At 41.1% G+C, this 24,159-nt stretch overlaps 1 pseudogene; it reads left to right on the top strand.

Annotated features, from left to right (window-relative positions):
- The first annotated feature begins 8,509 nt into the window (after positions 1 to 8,509).
- On the top strand, positions 8,510 to 22,915 carry LOC143628502 (uncharacterized protein At4g26485-like; annotated as a pseudogene).
- The last annotated feature ends 1,244 nt before the right edge of the window (positions 22,916 to 24,159 follow it).

The following is a 24,159-nucleotide window of genomic DNA, read 5'->3' as shown; positions in this document are numbered from 1 at the left end:
TTCCTACGGGGATAAGTACAATTCGACTTAATGAGAATAAAACCACCTACAAAACATAACACCAAGAGCTCGTTACGAGAAGGAGATTATGGGGGTCTTCTCGTATTCACCCTCCAGCGTGAGAATAAGTATTGGAGATTGAATATATGATCAACACAAGTAATCGCGGAGCATTAGAGAGTATTCTCGCGTAAGAGTTCAGATCCTTTTACCATTGGAGGTGCAGAGGTATTTATAACCAGATGGGAGGGGAGAGAAGGTATGGGTCACATGTTATGTTAGTAAATCCACCAATCATGGGTCTTGCACATGGCCAAGAGAGTCGGTGAATAAAGTAGCTGACTGATAGTGATGTTCGTACTATGTTATACTATTGGTAATACGTTGTTTGTCATACTATGTCTGAGAGTCCTTTTCTCCAAGATTCTTTCTTTTGTCCCATACCTAAGAAGATCTTTTTAGTCAACCTTCCAAGAATGTCATGGAATGTCTTACGCACGGTTATCATTCAGCCAGTGCTATGTACTTCCGTACTTTGGTGTTTGCTATTGTTCCGCGGAGGATACGTGTCACCTGCGGAAGCTTTTATTGTCCTATAAGTGGGTGTGGGACCCTACCCTTCAAATCCCCCCAGTCCTTTGTATTTCTCGAGTAATGGTCATCAAGGAAAATTATGGGCTGATGAGTTAAGAGGGATAGCATTTATGAAGTCTCCCACCATTATTTTTCCCCTGGGGGGGGGGCGTACTTTTGTGCACCATGATGGATTCTTTTTCAATGAAATTTGTGGGAGGGTTATTGAAAACCTTCTCTTAGCGGGAGCATTTCAGACGGAAGGTTATTCAAAACCTTCCTTAGGCGGAAACCTTTATGGTGGAAAGTTAGTGAGAACCTTTTTTAGGCAGGAGCCTTTATGGTAGAAGGTTATTGAGAACCTTCCTTAGGTGGAAGCCTTCATGGCGAAAGGTTAGTGAAAGCCTTCTTTAGGCGGAAGCCTTTATGGTTGAAGTTTATTGAGGACCTTCCTTAGGCGGAAGCATTTATGGCGGAAGTTTAGTGAAAACCTATTTTAGGCGGAAGCATATGATGGAAGCTTATTGATAACCTTCCTTAGGCGGAAACCTTTATGGCAGAAGGTTAGTGAAAACCCTCTTTAGGCGGAATCCTTTATGGCAGATGGTTATTGAGAACCTTCCTTAGGCGGAAGCCTTTATGATGGAAGGTTAGAGAAAACCTTCTTTAGGCGGATGCCTTTATGGCGGGAGGTTATTGAGAACCCTCCTTAGGCAGATGGTACTGGTATATTTTAGTATCCACCAGCTGAGGTAGTTTGCCAGCTGCACTTTGACGGGAAAATTTTGAATCATTATGTGTTGCTGATGTGGATAAGGGCACATGTATGATGGGACATGGAGGTGACAGTTACTTTTTCGTATGTGTCAGGCGCGTGGGCGAGAATCCCGGTGACGTGCCAAGCTATAATATACCTGATGGTTTGTTCTTCATACGTGGCGCTGCTTGATTTGGTCAGCGTTTCCTCTTTCCTCGATAACCGCCCCATCGTATTAATTGTGACGGGTATATATATAGGGGTATGCAGTTCGTTTTTCATTATTCTCCCAAATCCTTTGCTTCCTTTAAAGATTTCTCTCTTCTCTCTTTGACGAAAGATTTCTGACGAACATTCATCGTTTTTGGCGGATATTCTCCTTAAATCCTGTTTTTTCGGGATTTTCATTGCTTGTTTCTTCCTGTTATTCCTATGTCTGATCCTTCTCTTGAAGAAAAAGAAAAAGGAAAGAAGAAGGCTCTCACCATGGATCTCGTCGGTTATCGAATGAGTCGAGCCGACTTCCACGACATGGTGGATTCGTACTGGATTGACCCATCCTTCGAGCCGGAGTTACCTGCTCCTGGCAAAACAGTGAAGGAGGCTCCCACCGACAAGATTGCCATTTACAAAGAATTTTTCATGACCGGGAACTTCCGTCTTCTGATGGCCCGATTCGTGCTGTCGGTTCTGGATACGTCTGGGTTGCACCTAACCAGATTCATCCACTCGGGATGACACGCCTCCGCCATTTCAAGTATACTTGTCACTATTTGGGGATAACTATCATGCCCCAACCAACGGTGGAATACGTCGAGGCGAGACATTGATTGTTCATAGCACATTATTCTTATATTTTCTTACCCTTCACTCGAAAAAAATAAAAAAATTTAAAAAAAAAACCCGCTGTAATGCACATACGTATTACTGTGCGATACCGTTGTATTAGACATGTGTATTACTATGTATTTTTAAGTTCAATAGTGTTTAATTGCATATACTCAATATTTGTGTATTGTATATGTGTAGTAGTGTTGTATTATATGGAAAAAAATAATAAATAAATAAAAGTCGATGTAGTCCACATGTGCGTTAATGTTGTATTACACATACGTACTAATGTGTATTCGATGTGCGTATTAGTCTTATATTGCATATATGCAATAGTGTGTATCAAATATGTTCAATAGTGTTGTATTCTATGCAATACAACACTTTTACGTATTAGTCTACACCGATGAGATTACCGACAAGTTTTGTTTTTTTTAACCAATAACAACATATAAGAATAATGGAAAAAAAGAAACTTCAAAAATAATTTTTTTAAAAAGTTAAAAATAGTTTTTTAGGAGTTTTTAAGTTTTCTCTTTAAGAAGAGTTTTCACTTAATCCCATCCCTATATATATATATATATATATACTTCCAATATTAACTAAACATGTACTTATATACACTTAGAGTCAATTTTGAAAATAAGACACTTAAACAATTTTCTCAGAATTGTTTATTAATTATTAATTTATTATTTAATTACAAATATGGTAAAAACGCCTTTTTATTTGCTGAATTATTTAAGTCTTTCAAAATTTGCAATTCTTTTTGTTTTAGGCGATATTTTACAGGTTTTGTCGGTTTCAAGTTTAATGGCGAACCAGTTAATGTTTTTATTATATTTTAATCTTTTTAAGTTGAAATATAGTTTTTATAGCTAATATAAATATATTTCGTAAGTTAGTTTGTAAAAATATATTTGTTGTCGTTTTAGTTTAAATCTTAATAGAAAGGATCATTTTTAACATTTTCGCGGCGTGACTCGTTAATCGTCAAGTCTTATCATCTTAACCTCATTACATATATTATATAGTGTAATGTATATGAGTTTTTAGGTTTTAGGGGCTGTTTCAAATCAGCTCCTAAAAACCTTGTCGGTTTGCGTTAAAAAGCCGATTTTTCAAGTAGTTAAGTAACCGACACTCATTTTGAAGCAAGTAAAGCATGTAAAGCATATAATATGCAAAATATAGTTTTTCTAATATGTGAACATATATAAATTTCAGATTTCTTAGTATATCATAAAATTTTATTTTTATTGATTATAAACATGCATTTAATTTTCATTATAAATTTATTATGCCACATATTAATGTTTATACTTATAAGACCATTTTCCAATAACACATAGCATTTAAACATCTAAGAAAATTAGATTTTAACATTACTTTTCCAAGATTATAAATATTATGTTCTAATTCTTGTGAACAATTTCAATTTATCATTAATAATATTTACAATAATAGTTTTATGTGTAAGCAACAACTTAAGTATGTGACATGCATAAAGATCCTATGTATTTTCATATGATTTTATATAAACTTAAGCTAGCAATTTCATACAACCAACATCATAATCATATGAATCCATCTCTTTCAAAATCATGTACATATCATCAAAACTTAAGCATGCATAACAATATTCAAACATGAATCATCAAGATACGCATATGCATGTGATATTGAATACTTGAAAACACACACACCTACTCATACTCTCTCTCTCTCTCTCTCATGGATCTCTCTCTTTTTATTCAATATTTACACTTTTAAACCCATTTTCTAATCTTTTAGATCTTGAAATCACCAAACCAAAGTTAACAAATATGAAAATGCAAGTGATATGCATGCGTGCTTGTATATGCATGTGGATTTGGGTTCCACATACACACACACAAACCCACGGTTCATATGCACACACACACTTAATCTTCAAAGTTCCATTTTCACATGAGTTTTATGGTTTAATGGCTTATGTGAACCCTTTTAAGGTGCAAGAACAAGTGTTTTGCATCCAAAACTTGAAGAATAAGATTAGGGTTCAGATTTTACCTTAGGGTATGAGAGAGATGAAAGAGAATGAGTTTGATAGTCCCTAGAGGTGTGTTTTAAGCTCCAATCCTTCCTATCTTGCTCCATACTTCATGTTTCTGGGTTTAAGGCTAGGGTTTGGATCATAATAATCATAATATGGAGATTATGGTTTTAATGGAAGAGAGAGGGAGGAGGGAAGGAGGATGCGGGTTTGGGTTCAACGGGTGCAACAACGGAAGGTGCAACGGGAGGAGGTTGGGTAGCTTGAAATTGGGTTAGTAGTTCGGTAATCACAACGGCCATGTGCTTGACGACCAAAGATGCCATACGCCGGTTGGAGTTTTTGCGTGGTTGACGTCGTAGTGGAGGCATTCTTGAGTTTGAAGTAATTGGAAATAATTATGAGGGTGTATAAAGATAAAATAAAATTTCAAGTTTTGATTGTGAATTCCTAGAATTAGTGAGGATGAGATGTTAGTAAGAACAAAAAAAATTTTATTTATTTATTTATTTCTTTTAAGTTTGTACATAAACCAAATTATAAAATGTGTATAAGTATATGTTTCAAAGTTTTAGAATTTAAAAATTGGGAGGTTTTGAAGTATAGAAATTTACATATAGTCGGGGAAGTCGTACATGAACCACCATGATTTGATATCCCGAGAATAAAATTTGTATATAAATGTAATATATATATGGAGTCGAACATATGCACGTATCACCACGTCTTTTATGTCGTTGACTCAAATTGCGATAATAACATATAATAAAACGGAGATACAACGAGATGTCAAAAACACTAGTCCACGTATCACCGTGGCTTTCATGTTTTCAACACCAAAATATGGAGGCAACCGGAACGCTTGCATTCGACTACTTAAAGTTGTCGTCTCATACAACGTAAGTCGTTTGGCCTAGAAAAGAACACTTAAACTCGACCTTCCCAGGTAAGTATATCACCTTCGATTTTTGGAATCTTTTTGTCAAAAGGTCGTTTCCAAGTGTTTCAGTCCCTACGGTCATCGCAATGAATATTATAGAGCCGATCTTTAAGGAGATTTTAAACAACGGAATCCAAGTTAAGCTTGTGATCCGTAAAACATAATAAAAAAAAACTAATGTTTTGCGTTTTAAGGTAAGGATACCTTAGAATACTAAGAAAGTGTGAGTGTGTGTACATTTATGATTTAAAAATTAATTTTAATCAAGTTTATAAATAAATAAGTGCAATAAACAATCAAGTAGGGTAAACACGTATAAGCATCACGTATAAGGATCCTAAAGCCTAAACTATACTAGGTCGTTACGTCTAACCACCTATCTTATAGTCAATGGGCTCTGATACCGATCTGTCACACCCCGACCATGACAGAAACGTCAGGGCGCAACCGATTGTTCATCGCACACGACACTATTAAGTGACAATATTTAATCAACTCATTTAAATTCATAAAAACACAAAGAGTCACATATCTTGTTCATACAATAACCGAATTCAAATCATAGTAAATAATATATTGTTCGTTTTGCTAATATCCTAATAGTCTCGATAACGTTTTTTCTTCAAGTCCTCGAGTCAACCTAAAGTCAAACCTGTAACATTGCATAAATAGATTTTGTCAACATAAAGGTTGGTGAGCAATTTCATAGTTTTTGAACAATAGATATATAATATGAAATTCTACAACTTGTATACAAAACAATAAATAATAGCAACAATTTAGATAAATGAAATCGTTAATAAGAATACATTAACGACACCTTTCTATAAAGGGATGCAAATATACTCGGATTTTGTATGAAATCGTTAATAAGAATACATTAACGACACATTTCTATAAGGGGATGCCAGATATACTCGGATTTATGAATCAACCATCCAAAAGCAGTAAACACATTAGCACTTAAGCATATAAGCATATAATCACCAAATCGAGCATTTATTTAAGTAAAGTATACAATAAAGTTTGTGGTTTAAGACTCAAGTATAAATCATTTGGATTTGAATAAGTTTGCAATGTCACCCCCCAAAATATAAAATAGGTAAAACGGGGGATGAAAGTACTCACGTTCAAGTAATAAACTTGAAAGATTTGATGATTTGGAGATTAACCGGAACGATGAGTTTAACGAACGAAGCCTAAGGAGAAGAAGTCTTGTATTAGAAAGGTTGTCTTGGAAGTCTGTAAATGAAAATAAATGATAAGAAATGTAAACAATTTGAAGTTTAAGGTTTAAAGTGTAAATATTTGAGAAATTATAATAATAGTCCTTTAAAAATGTAAGTTTGCTCGAAATCGGGTTAAAGTATCTAGCCCTTAATTTTACTCAACCTATGTTAAGTAATAAGGTGGGTAAAAATGCAAGAAAGCAAGTCCCTTTCTCATATAGATACTAAAACGGGTTTTAACGAGTGTTCGGGTGGTCGGTTCGGGTCTTGGTGACTTGACCAAACCCAAAGTCAACTTTCCAAAATAATAAATGTATGAGATAACTCAATAAATCTTTAAGAGACTTAACCAAGTATGTAGTTCTATTGTTTTAGAACTAACAATGTCCGTTAAGCGAGTGTTCGGTTTAATCGGTCCACACTTTGTTATAAGATCAAGTTGGTTTCAACATTCCGAGTACTTTGTGAAAATAATTAAAATCAGTTTATAAAGTATTTTTAAAGAAGTATATAAGCTTTAATGGTTAAAAACACACTTGTGTGTCTTAAGCGAGTAAACTTGGTTTAGTTCGGTTTGGTTCGGTTTTTATCTTGGAATAAGGCCAAGAATGGTTACCACATGTCCAAACATCATACAACTTGTAAAATAATTTATAAATAATAATACCAAAGTTTTACATACAAAAAGTCAACAACAAAGTCTTTAAACGAAAGTTCGGTTTCCGGTTCGGATCTTGTTTCGGGATAAGACCGAGGTTAGATTCTACAAACCCATAACCATGGAACTAATTAAAATGGTTTTTAGAAACTCAAATCTTACATAAAACATGTTTATACAACTATTTAAACAAACTAGTAAACAAGAGTTCGGCTTCCGGTTTGGAGCTATTTACGGAATAACCGAGGCTAGTCTCTACAAACCCATAACCATGGAACTCAAAATGTAAAATAGAACTAAGATGAGCAGAAGTTAAACAAGTATAACAAGTTTGATGGTTAGATGCGGAAAATATATATAATCAAGGACTACTACGAGTCCTCCATGTAACTTTGTCTTATGGGCCGGACACTTAACCGACCGAGACCGGAGAAATGCCCACCGAAGGTACAAAGGGTGCTATTATATATATATATGTATATATATATATGTATATGTATATATATATATATATATATATGTATATATATATATGTATATATATATATATGTATATATATATATATGTTGTATAACAATCTTCAAGTATAAATAAGTGTTAACAAGTTGAGTTGATTATAATGTAAGACTATGGTCAGTTTGACTTTGACTTTGGAAAGTCAAACTGCCAAAAAATATGAAGAACACCTTTGAATGCTTGAGAATTGGAAGAGAAAGAGATGAATGAGCAGGGATTAATGAAGAGGATAAGGGTGTATATATAAGGTGGGTTGAAAGGGTCAAGCATGGAGTGTGATATCAAGGTTTGCATGCAAGAGGGGTCAAGACAAGTCACAAAAAAAAAAAAATGGGGCTGCTGGTCTGCACGTCGGTTCGCGTCCGGAAGTTCATTTTTGATGTATCTTGAGCGTTTTAAGTCCGTTTTCGAATCCGTAAAAGGGGTTTTTCAAATTAGACAAGTAGGAATGTTTTAGTAACATAAAATCCAATATTTTATATATTTAAAATGTTCGGGATATAAATCGGGTCGGTTTACAACATAAAATCAAATACAAAATAAATACAATTTGACCTGAAACCGAGGGATGTCAAATTAACCCTCAAATTTTCCCAACGGTGTCTATATCATAATGAACGCAACAAGTACAGACCGAATTTGTATCGACTGATCGTTGAAACGCTTGGGTTTTAGTAGTTGATATATAATAGTTAAGTTATCGAGCATTATAGTATTGAAAATTAGAAATATAAAAAATAACTTGTGTTGTGAAAGTAATAACTATGATCTCTTATGAAAATGTTTATTTCCGGTATTAGCCTTTTCTAAATCATTCAACAGTACCGTCGTTTCGTTGTCCAGCCTTTGAATTAAAATGTGAGTGGCAGAGTTGTAATTCAGCTGTCATTTTTCATATCACCATCCCCCAAACCAAACCAAACCAAACCAAACAAAACGTGCTCCATACATATATGTGTATGTATATCTATGGCGGAAATTGAAGGGCGGCAAATATGGATGTACGGAATGATTGAAGCAAAATGGATGAAACATTACTCGTCTGATCATGAAATATTACTGGTGGGAGAAGGGGATTTCTCCTTTTCTTCTACTCTCGCAAAGGCTTTTGGCTCTGCCTATAACATTGTAGCTACGTCGCTTGATTATGGTAATAAATTATTCATCTCTTAAGCTAATTACGTTTTAAAAAACCCTAATAATAACAGTTGAAAATAATTATTTAATCTTAGCAACCGGTTGCTGCTGGCTGGTTCAATGACATAAGGTTGATGCCTATGGTTTGGGAAGGGCTTATTCCCTTAATGGTGTTCTTGGTGGTTTAAGTAAGGACGATTGAGGTTTAGTCTCAGAAAGACAGACTCGCTTGGGTAGTTCAAAAAAAATATCTTGCAACCGATTTTGCGGGTGTATGTATAAAGATTTTATCTTTATCAATAGACTACCACCCGATTGATTTTGAAGATGCATGTTATTTTATCATAAAGTTTAATAAGGTTGATATTATTTGATAAAAGGGGTGGGGTGGTATTCTTTATTGATATTTGAGTATGTAGAAGTGAAGAGGTAGGTCCCAGCAGAGCCCAGTTGGACCCGCAAGACTCACCTTGAAGAGGGACGTTTGCGCAAGGACCAACTGGTTCCGCAGGACCCACCATGCTCAGAGATGAAGACCTTACGCGCAGTACGCCAGCTGTTCCCGCAAGGAAAGCCTCCCAATGGTGAAGTACCCCGCCTGTCCCCGCAGCTGCGGATACAAGCCATCAGGGAAGGCTACCCGCATTATTAGCAAGGCTACACGCACAAGGCACTAACTCAATAATTCAGTGTCACCTGAAGGAATGAGCAAGGCGGGAATTCTCCCGCCCAAATGAGCCAGTCCGTATGCTTCTGGAAGATCTTTTGTACTATACCTGCCAAGGTATGGACAAAATAGACAAGATCTGACCAAAGCTGCCCATGAACCAATCACAGGGTGACAGCTCACCGACAACAGTACGAGGAGCATGCTCTAGTACTGTTTGTCACTATTAGCCGCTGCCTACTCACCAACCCTTGTCGTGGCACGCACATAGCCTGCAGTTGGTGGAAAAGGAATAGTACACAGCCGGCCTGGTCACTATCAGCCGCTGCCTACCCACCAACCAGCATGGCACGTGCGTAGCCCATAGTTGGTAGAACAGGAATATTATACAGCTGGCTGTACCTGCTTGGAAACCTACCTTCGGCTATAAATACTCCAACACCTTGGAACGGTAGGATCATCTGGTATTTTACCTTCACTAGCTATTTCTCTCAATATACACTTATATTCAGAGCAATCTAGTCTGATTCTCACGCCGGAGGGTGGTCACAAGGAGGAACCCCCCCCCCCTTCTCAGTGACAAGCTCACGGTGTCTATTTTGCAGGTCATCTGAAGAACATCCTTCTTTGCCGGACCTAACCCTCGTGGGAAATATTACTTAACCCCCAGATTATCCATAATCTACTCGGGGTCACCTAGTGTTTCTTCATTGGCACCATCCGTGGGACGAGACGGAGAAGCAACTGGGTAGGGATCTTCCTCAGAGTAGACATCTCTACACGCAGAGGACCAGAGAAAACAATGTTCGGATCGCCCGGCAGAACAAAAAAAGGAAGCTAGGTATTTGGCAGTCAAGGGTAAACTTTGACACCTCATCCAGATCTCGCCCTCTTGTTGGCGGAAGGGATAACACGCACCCTTCAAGCCGAAAACACCGGTGGACGCCACTCACCAAAAGCGTCACGGAGATATTTGCCACCGAAAAACTCCCATGGCCAAAAGCTCCAATGATCTGGCAACGACCTAATGCGGATCAGAGCAAATCCTGTGACTTCCACGGGACAAAGGGTCACAGTACAGAGGAGTGTACATCCTTGAAGGATATTGTTGAAACATTCGTCAAGGATGGAAGACTTGCACACCTTGTGGCATCAATCAAGAATGGAGGAAGGAATGATAACCAGTATAAAGGCAACGGACGAAAGCCCGTTGATATCAGCATCCACATGGTTCATGGCAACATCAGAGGAAGAAAAAGACGAACGACAGAACCATGCGAATGGAAGGAAGCTGAGGTGCGCTTCCCGCGAGTACCAGGAGGACCCAGCAAGGAAGGCCCTATCGTCATCAAAAGCCAGCTGGGGCATTACATAACTTCCCGCACTCTTGCTAACAACGGCGCCTCGTCAACGGTTATGTACAGGCAGTTCTTCGACAAGCTAGACGACGAAGACAAAGAACGCCTGGAAACGGTTTAAGCCTCAATGGAAGGGTTCGACGGCAGCACAAACACCCCCCTGGGTATCCTATCTTTCCCCGTCATTCTCACGGACGGGAAATACTCCCGCACAGAAGACGTGGACTTCGTCGTAATGAGGAAGCCACATCACACATACGACATTCTCTTCGGGAGAGACGGGATGGCAAGATTCAACGTCGTGGTATCTTCAGTCCACGGCATGATAGGATGGCCAACTGCTGAGGGTGTAGCGATGATCACCGGTATCCCCCAGGTATGCATCGCATCCGTCTCATCTAAACCCAAACCAAAGATGGCTAAACCAACCATTACCGAACCAGAAAAATGGGCCCTCAATGGCAAATACCCTGACCAGGCTGTTACAATTGGCCCAACAATCGCTGATCCTACGCGCACCTTACTCAAACGCTTACTACAGAGAAACGCTGACATCTTCGCGTGGACACCAGCTGACATGACTGGTGTACCTCGAAGTAAAGCAGAGCATAAGCTCAAGTGTGACCCGGCTTTTACGCCAGTCATACAAAAGCGCAGAGTAATGGGGGCGGAACAGGCTAACGCGTGTAGAACCCAAGTCAAGGAACTCCTTGACGCGGGCATCGTACGCGTTAGTAGATATCAAACATGGGTTGCAAATTCCGTTATGGTACCGAAGGCTAACAAACAATGGCGCATGTATATAGATTTCAAAGATTTAAACAAAGCATGCCCCAAAGATTGTTACCCGTTACCCGAAATTGACCTCAAAGTGGATTCATTAGCACCGTTTCGCCTTAAATGCTTCCTTTGACGCATATAAGAGGTACCATCAAATCCACATGGCTGTAGATGATCTGGACAAAACCGCATTTCGGACGCCCGATGGCACATTTTGTTATCAAATGATGCCATTCGGACTTAAGAATGCAGGGTCCACATACCAACGCCTGATGGACAAAGAGTTTCATGCCCAAATTGGGAGAAACTTGGAAGTCTACATGGATGATTTGGTCATCAAAAGCCCTGAGCCAGAAGCGATGTTGAAAGACATCGAAGAAACTTTCAACACGCTCAGAAAGATAAACATGAAGCTCAACCCGAGCAAGTGTTTCTTTGGGATGGAAGAAGGGAAGTTCTTGGGAGTCATTGTTACTAAAGATGGCTTCAGAGCGAACCCTGAAAAGGTCGAAGCCATTATCAAAATGGAATCACCTACTACCATCAAGCAAGCCCAGACACTGAATGGACGCCTAGTCGCACTTAACCGCTTTTTGTCAAACCATGCGGATAGGTCGTTCCCATTCGTGTCAACATTGAGAAACTGTTTAAAGAAAACGCACTTCCGCTGGACACCAGAAGCGGAAGCAGCTTTTCAGGAAATTCGGTCACGCTTGATCGAACTCCCAACGCTCACAGCACCAGAAGCGGGGGAGGAATTAATCATATATCTTTCTGCCACAGATAGAGCAACCGGGGCAGTCCTGCTAGTAGAGCGAAAAGGTATCCAGATGCCTATTTACTATGTTAGCCGTGTCCTAACAGACGTAGAAACCCGGTACTCCACCCTGGAAAAACTAGTCTTAGCACTTGTACAGGCTTCACGCAGGCTAAGACGATATTTCCAAGGTCACCCAATCACCATTCTCACCAACTTCAAACTTGCAAACGTTCTAGGCAAACCCGAGTTATCGGGACGTCTAGCCAAATGGGCAATTGGGTTGGGGGAATATGCGATAAAGTACAAGCCAAGACCAGCCATAAAAGGCCAGGTTCTGGCCGACTTTATAGCAGAAGTCCCCGCTTCGCGGGAGAAAGAGTGCCAGGAGGAGGCTCAACCCTCCCCAGCACAGGACATCAATGATGTCTAGCGACTCTACACCGATGGAGCAGCCAGCAACGAGGGTTCAGGCGCAGGGTTGAAACTAACCAACCCAGCAGGCCAAGAATACACGTACGCTATTCGACTGGATTTTCCAAGTACGAATAACGAAGCCGAGTATGAAGCATTCTTGGCCGGGCTGAGAATTGCGTGTAAAATGGGAGTGAAAAACTTGGAAGCCCACGTGGATTCCATGTTAGTAGCCAACCAAATAAACGGAATGTACACGGACGTGAACGACACAATGGCCCGATACCTCACACAAGCAAAAACCCTTATGCGCAATTTTAATGAGTGTAAAGTCATACACGTCAAGCGTAGCGAAAACAAATCTGCGGATGCGTTAAGCAAGCTTGCATCATTAGCCTTCACCCATTTGGGAAAGGACATCCGCATTGAACTCCGTGAAGCACCATCAGTCCCGCACAGGGAAATTTGTGTCATCCAAACCGGCACAGAAACGTGGATGACACCGATAATAAATTACCTTGCAGCGGGTCTACTACCAGAGTCAAAAACACAGGCAAGAAAAATACGTTGTAAAGCATTAAAGTATCAACTCATCGATGACATCCTTTACAGACGTAACTTTCTTGGCCCACTCTTAAGATGCGTGGACAACCAAGATGCTGACTACCTCCTAAGGGAAGTACACGAAGGCATCTGTGGAGTACACGCAGGTCCACGCGCTGTTGTAGCTAAGTTAAACAACGCGGGATACTTTTGGCCGGGGATGCATACGGATGCGCTGGCATACATCAGAAAGTGTAGGTCTTGCCAGCTCTACGCACCCAACATACCTCGCCCGAAGAATGAACTTGTTCCAGTCACCTCTTCATGGCCATTTCAGAAGTGGGCCATCGATGTGACATGCCCATTTCCTACAGCAGCAGGAAACGTTCAGTTCCTAGTGGTAGCCATCGACTACTTCACCAAGTGGATAGAAGCAAAACCCTTAGCCCAAACAACCGCAAAACATATTAATAAATTTATTTGGGAATTTATTATTTGTCGTTTTGGACTTCCACAGACTTTGGTGAGTGATAACGGCACCAACTTTGCTGACAAGAAGCTACAAAAGTGGCTAGAAGAACTTCAAATCACCCACACCTTTACCTCAGTGGCACACCCGCAAGGTAACGGTGAGGTGGAAAGAGCAAATAAAAGCATCGTCGAAGGCACAAAGAAAAGACTCCTGGAACACAGATCCGGCTGGGTAGACGAAGTTCCACACATCCTTTGGGCAAACAGAACGCTGAAAAAGGCCAGTACGGGAGAAACCCCGTTCAGCCTCACTTATGGCACTGAAGCCATGGTCCCAGTCGAAATTGGTTTGCCCTCACCAAGGGTCTTGATTAAGCCAGAAGACAATGATGCGGAAAGACGGTTAGACCTTATGCTAACCGAGGAACGCAGAGACTTAGCCGCAGCGCGTGAAGAAAACTACAAGCGACAAATGCAAAAGTACTACAACACACGGGTAAAACTCTGCAACTTCAATGTAGGAGACTACATATTGCGTAACAACGAGGCTTCAAACCAAGAGCACCCAGGAAAACTGGCACCGGTCTGGGAAGGACCGTACATTATCAAAGAAGTTTTGGGAAAAGGCGCATACCGGCTCGAAAGGCTCGATGGCACTCCTATCCCAAGAACATGGAACAGAGCTCAATTACGCAAATGTTACATGTAGATCAATTCCAAACTTGTAAAGAAAAGGCCTAGAGTCACTTCTAATGGAAATGATTCTCCTTTCACATTGTGTTGATAGCCTTACCTTTATACTTATGAACTTCCCACGCTGATATGCCGGTATTCACCGCATAAATATGGGAAGAAGTAAGTCGTTGCGTGTGGAAGGCGGCAAAACCCGCATAAACACATAAAACGGTAAAAGTTTCTAAGGAAAACCTTCACGCAGGTCAGCTATAGGTGAAGTTTGGTCATCCCAATAAATGAAAGTGACGGTCCTACCCGCAAAATCATGATAAAGGAAACTGAACATTGATCTATTGGCAACCGCGCGTCGAAAGGTTAACTTATTCAAAACACTTAGAAAATTTCAAAGGAAAAGATGAAGAAAACTTCCACGCAGGTCAGATATAGGTAAAGTTTAGCCATCCTACTAAGTGAAAGTGACGGTCTTATCCGCACAATCACGAAAGAGGAAGCAAAACTTTAACTTATTATCTGCCACGTTGAAAAGTTAACTTATCTAAGTACTAAAGAAATCGCTAAGTTAAAACAAAATATGAGCGAAATAAACAAGGCAAGGCATTAACAAATAATTTTTATTCCATCAACATTCAAACATTACAAGAATTGCTGGGTACATACCCGCATACAAGATTAGAAGTCTACAAACATAAAAATCTACTCTAATGGTGGAAAGGGATCTAAAGTATCAAGCTTCAGGACCACTCCCACTTGGACCCGCACCATCAGTAGAGTGTGGCGGTTCAAGGAAAGCTTTGAGGATAGCTAGCCCATCATCAGCAGCAGCAATCTCGTTTACCTTCTCCACCACCGGATGCGGGAAGGCGGCATACTGATTCACTGCTTGGTCATACGCAGCTTCAGTATCCACATTGTAAAGAGGGAAGTTGGAAGGCGGAATGCCTTGTTCAACAAACCCTAGACCAAGCAGGAAGCCAGCCTTTTCCCCATCCTCATGAGAAGCGTTGAGGGCTGCGCTCATCGCATCGTCATATGATGTGTTCGTGAACACCCGATGCACAACCTAAAAAACAGAAGTATATCAAAAACTCTTCTAAAGAAAAGCGTAAAGAAATTGTGAAATTGCGCATACCTGCGACAACGCTTCTCGAAGATGCCATTCCTTGGTAACCAGAGCCTCCTGGAGGGCAGCTTGAGCTTCATTACGGGCGCGTTCGGCTTCGTTCTTTGTAAGGTTGGCAAGCAACACATCTTTGGTTGCAGCCTCTTCGACGCCCTTTAGCTTACGCTCAGTTTGGTCAAGCACCCCCCTCTGGTCCAAGATCTCTTGGAGCTTCTTGGCATCTTCCATGGCCAAAGCATCATGAGCCTGCTGGAGCCTCTCTAATTTGGCTTTAAGTTCCTCATTCTCGATGCGTAGAGGCTCAGCAACAGCTTCGGCCTTGGTGGCCCTCTCGGTTGCATTCCGTGCAGTTTCCTTGGCCAACCGAAGCTGTTCGTTAACAGCTTGGGCAGCCTTGGAACGGGCCTCGAGCCGGGCCTGAACTTCAACCTCGAGGGCCTTGAAGGCCTTCTCCTTTTCCGCAGCAACGGCGGCAAGCTTCGCATTCTCCTCCCGGATAGCCCGCGCCTGAGCCACTTCAAGGCTACGCGCCGTCTTTAACTTGTCGTTTTCACGAGAAAGTAGCTCGACGCGCGGCTGCATCCGGGCGAGGAGGATTCGGAGCTCGTTGGACAGCCTACCTTCCTGGTAGCTGGCCATGGTCTCCCCCAGCGCACCGCTTGGGGCGGCGTGACGCGCCCATTCGATGCACTCCTCAGCAGTCCGGAGGGTCGTTCCCCGGCGGATCTTCCACCGAGGAGCGTACACCTCGTTGGAATCACGAACTGCAATAAAACAAAAAACAGTTAAGAAAGAGAAATGATGAAAGGGATATAGGCCAAAATAACCCTACGCACCTGTAGGGTCGACAGCAGGCCGATAGCCACCAAACCCATCACCTGAACCTAAGGGATATCCATCCAAAAGGTCAAGGAGACGGGAAAGAGGCAAGGATTGGCTAGACGCCCCAACCCCAAACATACCTGAAGGACTGGCCGTAGTCGCAGACGCCGGAGGAGGCATGGTGGAGGCTGCCGCGGTGGAAACCAACGGAGGTGAACTCACCGGAGGTGAACTCACAACCGTGGCCGCGGCTGCGGAAGAACCCGCAAGAGAAATCACCGCCGGCTCAGTGATGGATTCTGTGAAAATGGCACTGACGGCCGGCGGGGATAATGTTACAGCTGGAACAGTTGGCTCAACGGGATGAGCAACTGAACCAGTACTGCAAGCAGGCGTAGCCGCTTGGGTCATCGCCTCGGGTAGGTTGACCAAACCTACCTTCATGGGTCCAGAGCTGCTCCCTCCCGCACCACTCTGGAATGTCGTAGCATCCACGCCTGCACGAAGACAAGATATATAAGTATAATAGCGGAAAGATATGAAGTTAAAGTTATGTACACTTACGGGTCCTTTTGAGCTTGAAGGTGCGAACAGGCGGGGAAGAACCCGATGGAGCCGGCCTCTTCGAACACGTCACCGTCGTCGTCCTGGGCTGTTCGGAGGTGACAGCCATTTCAACCTCCGGAGCAGTGGTCTCAACGCCACCTGGGTTCCCCGCCGCTTCTTCACTCTCGGTCTCCGACTCAGACCGGTTCCCCTGATCGGCAGTGGAGGCAACCTTCGCCTTGCCCTTCCCGCCGACAGCCTTCTTCTTCCGCGCAAGAAAAGGACCATCTGCGGATTCCTCATCAGAAGATGACAAAATTAGAGGAATTCCAGCAGAGGTTTCAGCATTCAGAGGGCGAGGGTTAAATAGTCTTTTACCTGGCCGCGTGGCGCTCAGTATTTCGTGGCCTGGCAGGTAGGCCTCCACAAACCGATCCGCAGTCTGCGCAAGGATGGGCAACTCGTTCTCGTCAAGAGCACGAGTACCCAACCGAGCGGGACCGTCAGCTTCCCGCGGATGCAGGAGGGACTGCAAGTCATTTCCCTCTGAAATAAAAAGAAAAACAGTTAGAAAAAACCTTAAATCAACAAAGAAGACGGAGCATACCGTAAGGGATAAAGTTCAAACCGTATTCAAGTATGATGGGAATCTGTGGCGCATCCGCCCCAGCATCCTTCCACACCCTGCTCATACCAAGCATCACCATCCCGGACTCCGGAAAGCGGTAAACCGGAGTCTGGATCCGGGAAATCTTGGAGAACCATTCCGCCTCCTGGTAGTTGGAGGCGTGAAGGCTGGGGAGAGCTCTCCCGTTCTTAAATGTCATCGCTATAGGGACGACACGGGCAGAGATGTAAAAGAACTCCCGCTTCCAAGACCGAAGACTGCGCTCGGTAGCGCAGATCTTCAAACCCTTGATCCGGGTGACCAGGGTATACCAGCCTTGGATACACCTCCAGGAGTAGAAGGTCATCAGGCGATCGACGTGGGGATCCACGCCAAGAATGAGGCACACCCACTCAAAATGGCGGATCTTGGCGATCGCCATTGGGTGTACCTTGGTCAGGTGCACACCGTGTCTATCCAGAACACGGTATACAAACTTCGTCAACGGGAACCTAAGATTCCCATAGACGAAGAAAGCGGCATATACCCCTATTTTGCCCTTGGGGGCATCGTACACCGTCTGGTGTGGCTCCAGAAACTCAGGCTCGAACGGATCGAGCATGAACTTCCGGACAATGTACCAGTAAAGCTCGATGGGAAGAGCACACTGGCATTCGCCAGCAGTGCTCTTATCGTCCTTATCGGAAGTAGACGTCGGGTTCTCGACATACAAGTCAGACTCCTCGACGGTAGCTTCTGGATCATGAGTAGACATGTTTTGGAGGTAAAGAACGATTTCAGGAGAATGCTCGACAGAAAGTTAGTATTCGCCGGAAATCGCTTAGAAGAAGAAGAAAGAAGTGAAAGTGTGGATTACCGTGAACCCTCTCCCCCTTTATATACTCATCGCAATGAATGCGATGAATTTAATGCGGAGGAGAGAGAAAAGAGCTGATGCAATGAAACTATGACACGTGGAAAAAACAAGCTGGCAACAGCTGTTGACGGGACGCGCGCCGTAAAATCCGCACCCACGCGCCCGAAAAATCGTGCCCGCGCGCCGTAAAATCCGCACCCACGCGCCCGAAAAAGCGTCTGGAATGACCATATACTGTCACGTCGCCATAACCTCCTGCACGTCCTGACACTGTCAGAAGAAACCGTCGGACGACGTTTCAACAGTTTGGACGGTTCTTATCCTTTCACCAACTCTTCGAATTTCAAAAAGATTCAAAAAGATTCAAAAGTAAGCGGGACTATACCCCTTACCTTGGCAACCAAGTAACTATAAGACAGGTGCGAGTACAGTGTTAAGGCAAAACCCTTCGCATACTTCGCACCTGTAGGGAATTGAAGCCAAGAATACCTCGGCAACCAAGTAACTATAAGACGGGTGCGGGTACAGTGTCAAGCAAAACCCTTCACATACTTAGCACCCGCAGGGAATTGAAGCCAGGAATACCTTGGAAGTAAAGTAACTATAAGACGAGTGCGGGTACAGTGTCAAGGCGAAACCCTTCACATACCTAGCACTCCGCAGGGAATTGAAACCAAGAAGGATCTTCTGGGCCATGCTTGCGGAAACGGGAATAACATCCCCGCATAGCGGGAACGTCGAGAACTAGATTGTTTGAAGCTCCAAGATGGAATTGGTTGTTTTAACATAATTGATCACTATGTTCAAAACTACCAAAACCTCATGGAAAATCTACACAAGTGGAACTCAATGCTCCTGACTTGCGAGGAGGTTACACACCTACCCACATCATACCCAAAGATCAAGCAGAAAAGTCGGGAATTTCTGCGTGACATTAGGGAAACCGCGGGAAGAATCCCCATGGACAACCTTAAAACTAAATCCTTTTCAAAACCCCTTCATTAAGTCCAAAGTTCACCTCACTTATTAACAATCATGAGAAGAACATTGGACTGGGGGGACTTGAAGAGGTAGGTCCCAGCAGAGCCCAGTTGGACCCGCAAGACTCACCTTGAAGAGGGACGTTTGCGCAAGGACCAACTGGTTCCGCAGGATCCACCATGCTCAGAGATGAAGACCTTACGCGCAGTACGCCAGCTGTTCCCACAGGGAAAGCCTCCCAATGGTGAAGTACCCCGCCTGTCCCCGCAGCTGCGGATACAAGCCATCAGGGAAGGCTACCCGCATTAATAGCAAGGCTACACGCACAAGGCACTAACTCAATAATTCAGTGTCACCTGAAGGAATGAGCAAGGCGGGAATACTCCCACCCAAATGAGCCAGTCCGTATGCTTCTGGAAGATCTTTTGTACTATACCTGCCAAGGTATGGACAAAATAGACAAGATCTAACCAAAGCAGCCCATGAACCAATCACAGGGTGACAGCTCACCGACAACAGTACGAGGAGCATGCTCTAGTACTGTTTGTCACTATTAGCCGCTGCCTACTCACCAACCCTTGTCGTGGCACGCACATAGCCTGCAGTTGGTGGAAAAGGAATAGTACACAGCCGGCCTGGTCACTATCAGCCGCTGCCTACCCACCAACCAGCATGGCACGTGCGTAGCCCATAGTTGGTGGAACAGGAATATTATACAGCTGGCTGTACCTGCTTGGAAACCTACCTTCGGCTATAAATACTCCAACACCTTGGAACGGTAGGATCATCTGGTATTTTACCTTCACTAGCTATTTCTCTCAATATACACTTATATTCAGAGCAATCTAGTCTGAATCTCACGCCGGAGGGTGGTCACAAGGAGGAACCCCCCCCTTCTCAGTGACAAGCTCACGGTGTCTATTTTGCAGGTCATCTGAAGAACATCCTTCTTTGTCGGACCTAACCCTCGTGGGAAACATTACTTAACCCCCAGATTATCCATAATCTACTCGGGGTCACCTAGTGTTTCTTCAAGAAGGTACAGTTATTTATGTATAAGTATATTGTGTTGAGAACTGTGATAAATATTTCATTTTTCTGTTTTTTATTATATAAATCATATGTTTAATATTTGTTTTCAAGTTAAGGTATTGATAGGTGGAGTTAGAATAAGAAGAACAAAACTCTAACAAGTCTATATTGGCATTGTGTTTTAAATTTTAAGAATGATGTTTTGGATTTTTTTGGTATGGTTTTATATAGAAAAACATGATATCTAACAATTTAAAGCACAATGAAAATGCATGCTAGGTATGAACTTTAGAACACCATAGTGTTTTAAATTTACTAGTTTGTTAAAAATCATAAATAGAATACGTTTTATTGTGTTTTAAATTGTCGCATATGGTGTTTTTCTATATACTAGCATGCCAAAAGAATGCAAAAGTCATGCCCAAAATTTTAAAAACAATGCCTACATAGATTTCTTATATTTCTTAGGGTTTCTGTTCTTATTTTAACCCTTCTGTGGTATTGATAGTGTTTTATTTAAGGCATATACACTACATGTATGCATGTGTTAAGAAATTAGATGATATTTAGAGAAGAGGATATAAATTCAAAGAAAAAGTTAGGAAAGTGAATTAAACTATTTTTTTTGGTTAAACTCTTTTTATTAAAACAATGTGTTTGAAAAAATATCATGTATACTCAATACAATTTATACAAAAACATATAGATTTTCATATTTATGTCTCTCCTATTTTGATTCAGTGAGCTTTAAGTGTAATAAGATGGTATTATAATTTAAGTTTAAAGAAATAGATTATAATAGGTTTCACTGGAAGCAATCTCTCTATTCATACGGGGTTGAGGTAAGGTTTTGTACATCTTGCCTTCCTCAGACCCTACCATAGCTTTGCTATTGTTGGGATTTACTGAGTACGATGATGATAAAAGAAATAGATTATATTGATTTTTTAAGTGTTTTGGGTAATATATTTAATATTTAAAATTTCATTTTTTAGAGCTTGTGATCAAGAAATACAAGAGAGGAAGAACAAACCTGCAAACCCTGTCTGAATGTGGAGCTCAGTTGTTACATGGAGTCGATGCAACAAGAATGAAGCTTCATCCTAATCTCCAATGGCGGAAATTTGATCGGATTATATATAATTTCCCGCACGCTGGTTTTTCTGGAAAGGAAGACAATCAACTAGTCATTGGGTAAACCTCTTTTTTACATAGATTTTTGTTTTATTATTTACCAAGTTATTATATTTGGTTTAGAGATGTCAAAAAAGCCCGAACACATGCCTCCAAATGGGTAATTTTTAACCATATAAGATCTTAAACCTGTACACTCAGTACTTGATAGATGTTTAGTAACGTGCTTGTGACACATTTTATTATTCAGGTGGGGGTGTTCATGGGCCGGTACTGTGCTCAAGTCGAATACAAAACGGAAAGTTTGGTTTAAAGTTTTTTTTTTTTTCTTTTTTTTGTAAACCGTTCGGTTTTGGTTATTTTGGTTTTCTATTTTCATAATTCCTTTAGTTTAGTTTTGCTTCAGTTTTTCTATTTTGACTTGAAAATTTTGGGCCAAAAAATATAATCCATACTAATCAGTTTGGGTATGAAACTCTGGTCTAAAACATTTTGTTCTTTAATTTTAATTGATTATTACACATTTCGACCCAAAATTTTCACGATATTATCATTATTTTTTTTTTATAAATTACTTAATTTTTAATATATATATATATATATAATTCATAAATTGAATAACGTATGCCAGTTTTGATGGATTCGTTTTCGTTTTACGGTCCGGTTATGTTTTTCTGGTTTTTCGTACACGCAAAACTGTAAACGAACCGGCAATTCGGTTTTTGAAAAACTTAAAACTAAATTGTCGGTCTTGGGTTCGGTTTGGTTATGGCGGTTAATTCAGTTATTTTGGTTTTGCTGTTCTAACATTATTAATTTTCTTCTAGCAAGCACAGGAGCCTGGTTTGCTGTTTCTTTGAAAACGCAATCCATATGTTGCGCCCGGGCGGTGAGGTCCACGTATCCCACAAAACCACGAGCCCGTTCCAAAATTAGAAAATCGAGGAACTTGCCTTTAAAAGTTTCTTAACGTTGCTCGAGTGTGTGGAGTTCAAGATTTCAGACTACCCTGGTTACCAAAATAAAAGAGGTGATAGGTCGAGACCCGATGAAACGTTTCCTTTAGGAAAGTGTAGTACTTTCAAGTTCATTTATCTTCAACTTCCAAGAAATCAACCATCCCACATCTTATTCATAATAATAATCATCAGCAGCAATTTGTTAACCCATGTGTGCTCAACAACGATTGCGTTTGGATTTTCAAGGAGTATTTTGATCAAGCGTGTTTGATGTTCGGGAAAGATGATTATTGTCTGTGCCATTCTGTTCGGGTTATGTTGGAAAGGGTGTTTGAAAGATGCAAGATGACGAACCCTGTAAATCCCATGAACGATTATCTAAATCACGTGAAAGAGCTTCGAGATTTGAGTAACCAAAGAATAGTTTATTTGCAAAACCGCTTGCGGGAAATCGATCACCAATTTAGCTTGTAGACATGCCATGGCGGTGATTCGGGTTGGGAAGAAAAGCTGGTAAAATGTGACTTGGTTTTTGTAGTTTTGTATGATTATAATCTCTTATATGTTTTGAGTATTATAATTACTAGACTATATTATAACTTTTTCTTCTTTGAATTACTCAAATTATGGAATAGCTCCTTTTCGAAAATGATTTTCACTCTCTATCATTTATTTGTATTTTCGTCTTGTTTTAGTCCCTTTACATTAACGAATGCTCGATTCTTCAGTTAAGTCATCTCATTTTCAGTTGTGCACTGCAAATTAGAGAGAGCAATGTCATGAGCCCACAACCAAACCTAAATTGATCCGAACAAATAAACAAGAACATCAGAAAATATACATTCACCTTGTATAATAGGCAGCGCTACCAACAGTGATTCAGTGAATGGGGTAGTCTTCCCGATAGTACTATCAATATTGTTCCAATAACTCACCTTTGTGTTAATTTGTTGTGTAACAAATGAACAACTCATGAGATGTACTTTCCATGCTGGTAGGGCCTTGACTTTTTCGTTCGCTTTAGGCATCCAGAATGATTGAACCGCCCCTGATGACAACTAAAGCAGCCAGTCTAGAAACATGCCGAAAACAAAAACGGAATATATTACTATATCATACAATAGTTCAAGTACAGTATGGACACAGTATAGTTCAAATTCAGGATTCTCAACTAAAACTCTCGCACACCCTGCGGATAACGAGTGATTATGTGCACCATGACAAAAATATCTTGAATTCAGAAGTAAAACTCGTAGTTGCAAAACAGAAGAACATGGGAGATTTGCTTCCATTACGAACAGCTTACATAGCAGCAATAAATGGAGCAACAGAAAAGAAACCCATCATGAAATTCATGAAGACGGTGTTTAGAATTGCAGTTGAAGAAAATTTTGATGGTTAAAACATTCAGACAATTGGATATAAATTTCTTCCTGGAGATTAGAACTTGATATATATAAAATCATATATTTAATTTTTTATTTTATGAAATGGATCAGTTCACATCTTGTTCTTGACATGTTGAACTCTGGGTAGTTGGTCAGAATATGGCACCAAGGGTGTCACAACAACAAATTCGCAAGTCTTTCTGAATATAAAATTGTTGATATGTTGTTCAACACTCTGTAGGTTTGATATTGGTTTGGTTTAGTTTAAAGTATTTAGATGCAAAAACCAGATTAAACAACACATAATTGCATGATTGTTTTTGCTTAACA

The sequence above is a fragment of the Bidens hawaiensis genome, unplaced genomic scaffold, assembly GCF_021521415.1.
Source record: "Bidens hawaiensis isolate Kalapana, Puna unplaced genomic scaffold, B.hawaiensis_p1.1 tig00005013_1, whole genome shotgun sequence".
Classification (NCBI taxonomy): domain Eukaryota; kingdom Viridiplantae; phylum Streptophyta; class Magnoliopsida; order Asterales; family Asteraceae; genus Bidens; species Bidens hawaiensis.
The sequence above is the reverse complement of the archived record's forward strand: the minus strand, read 5'-3'. Positions and strand labels throughout refer to the sequence as shown.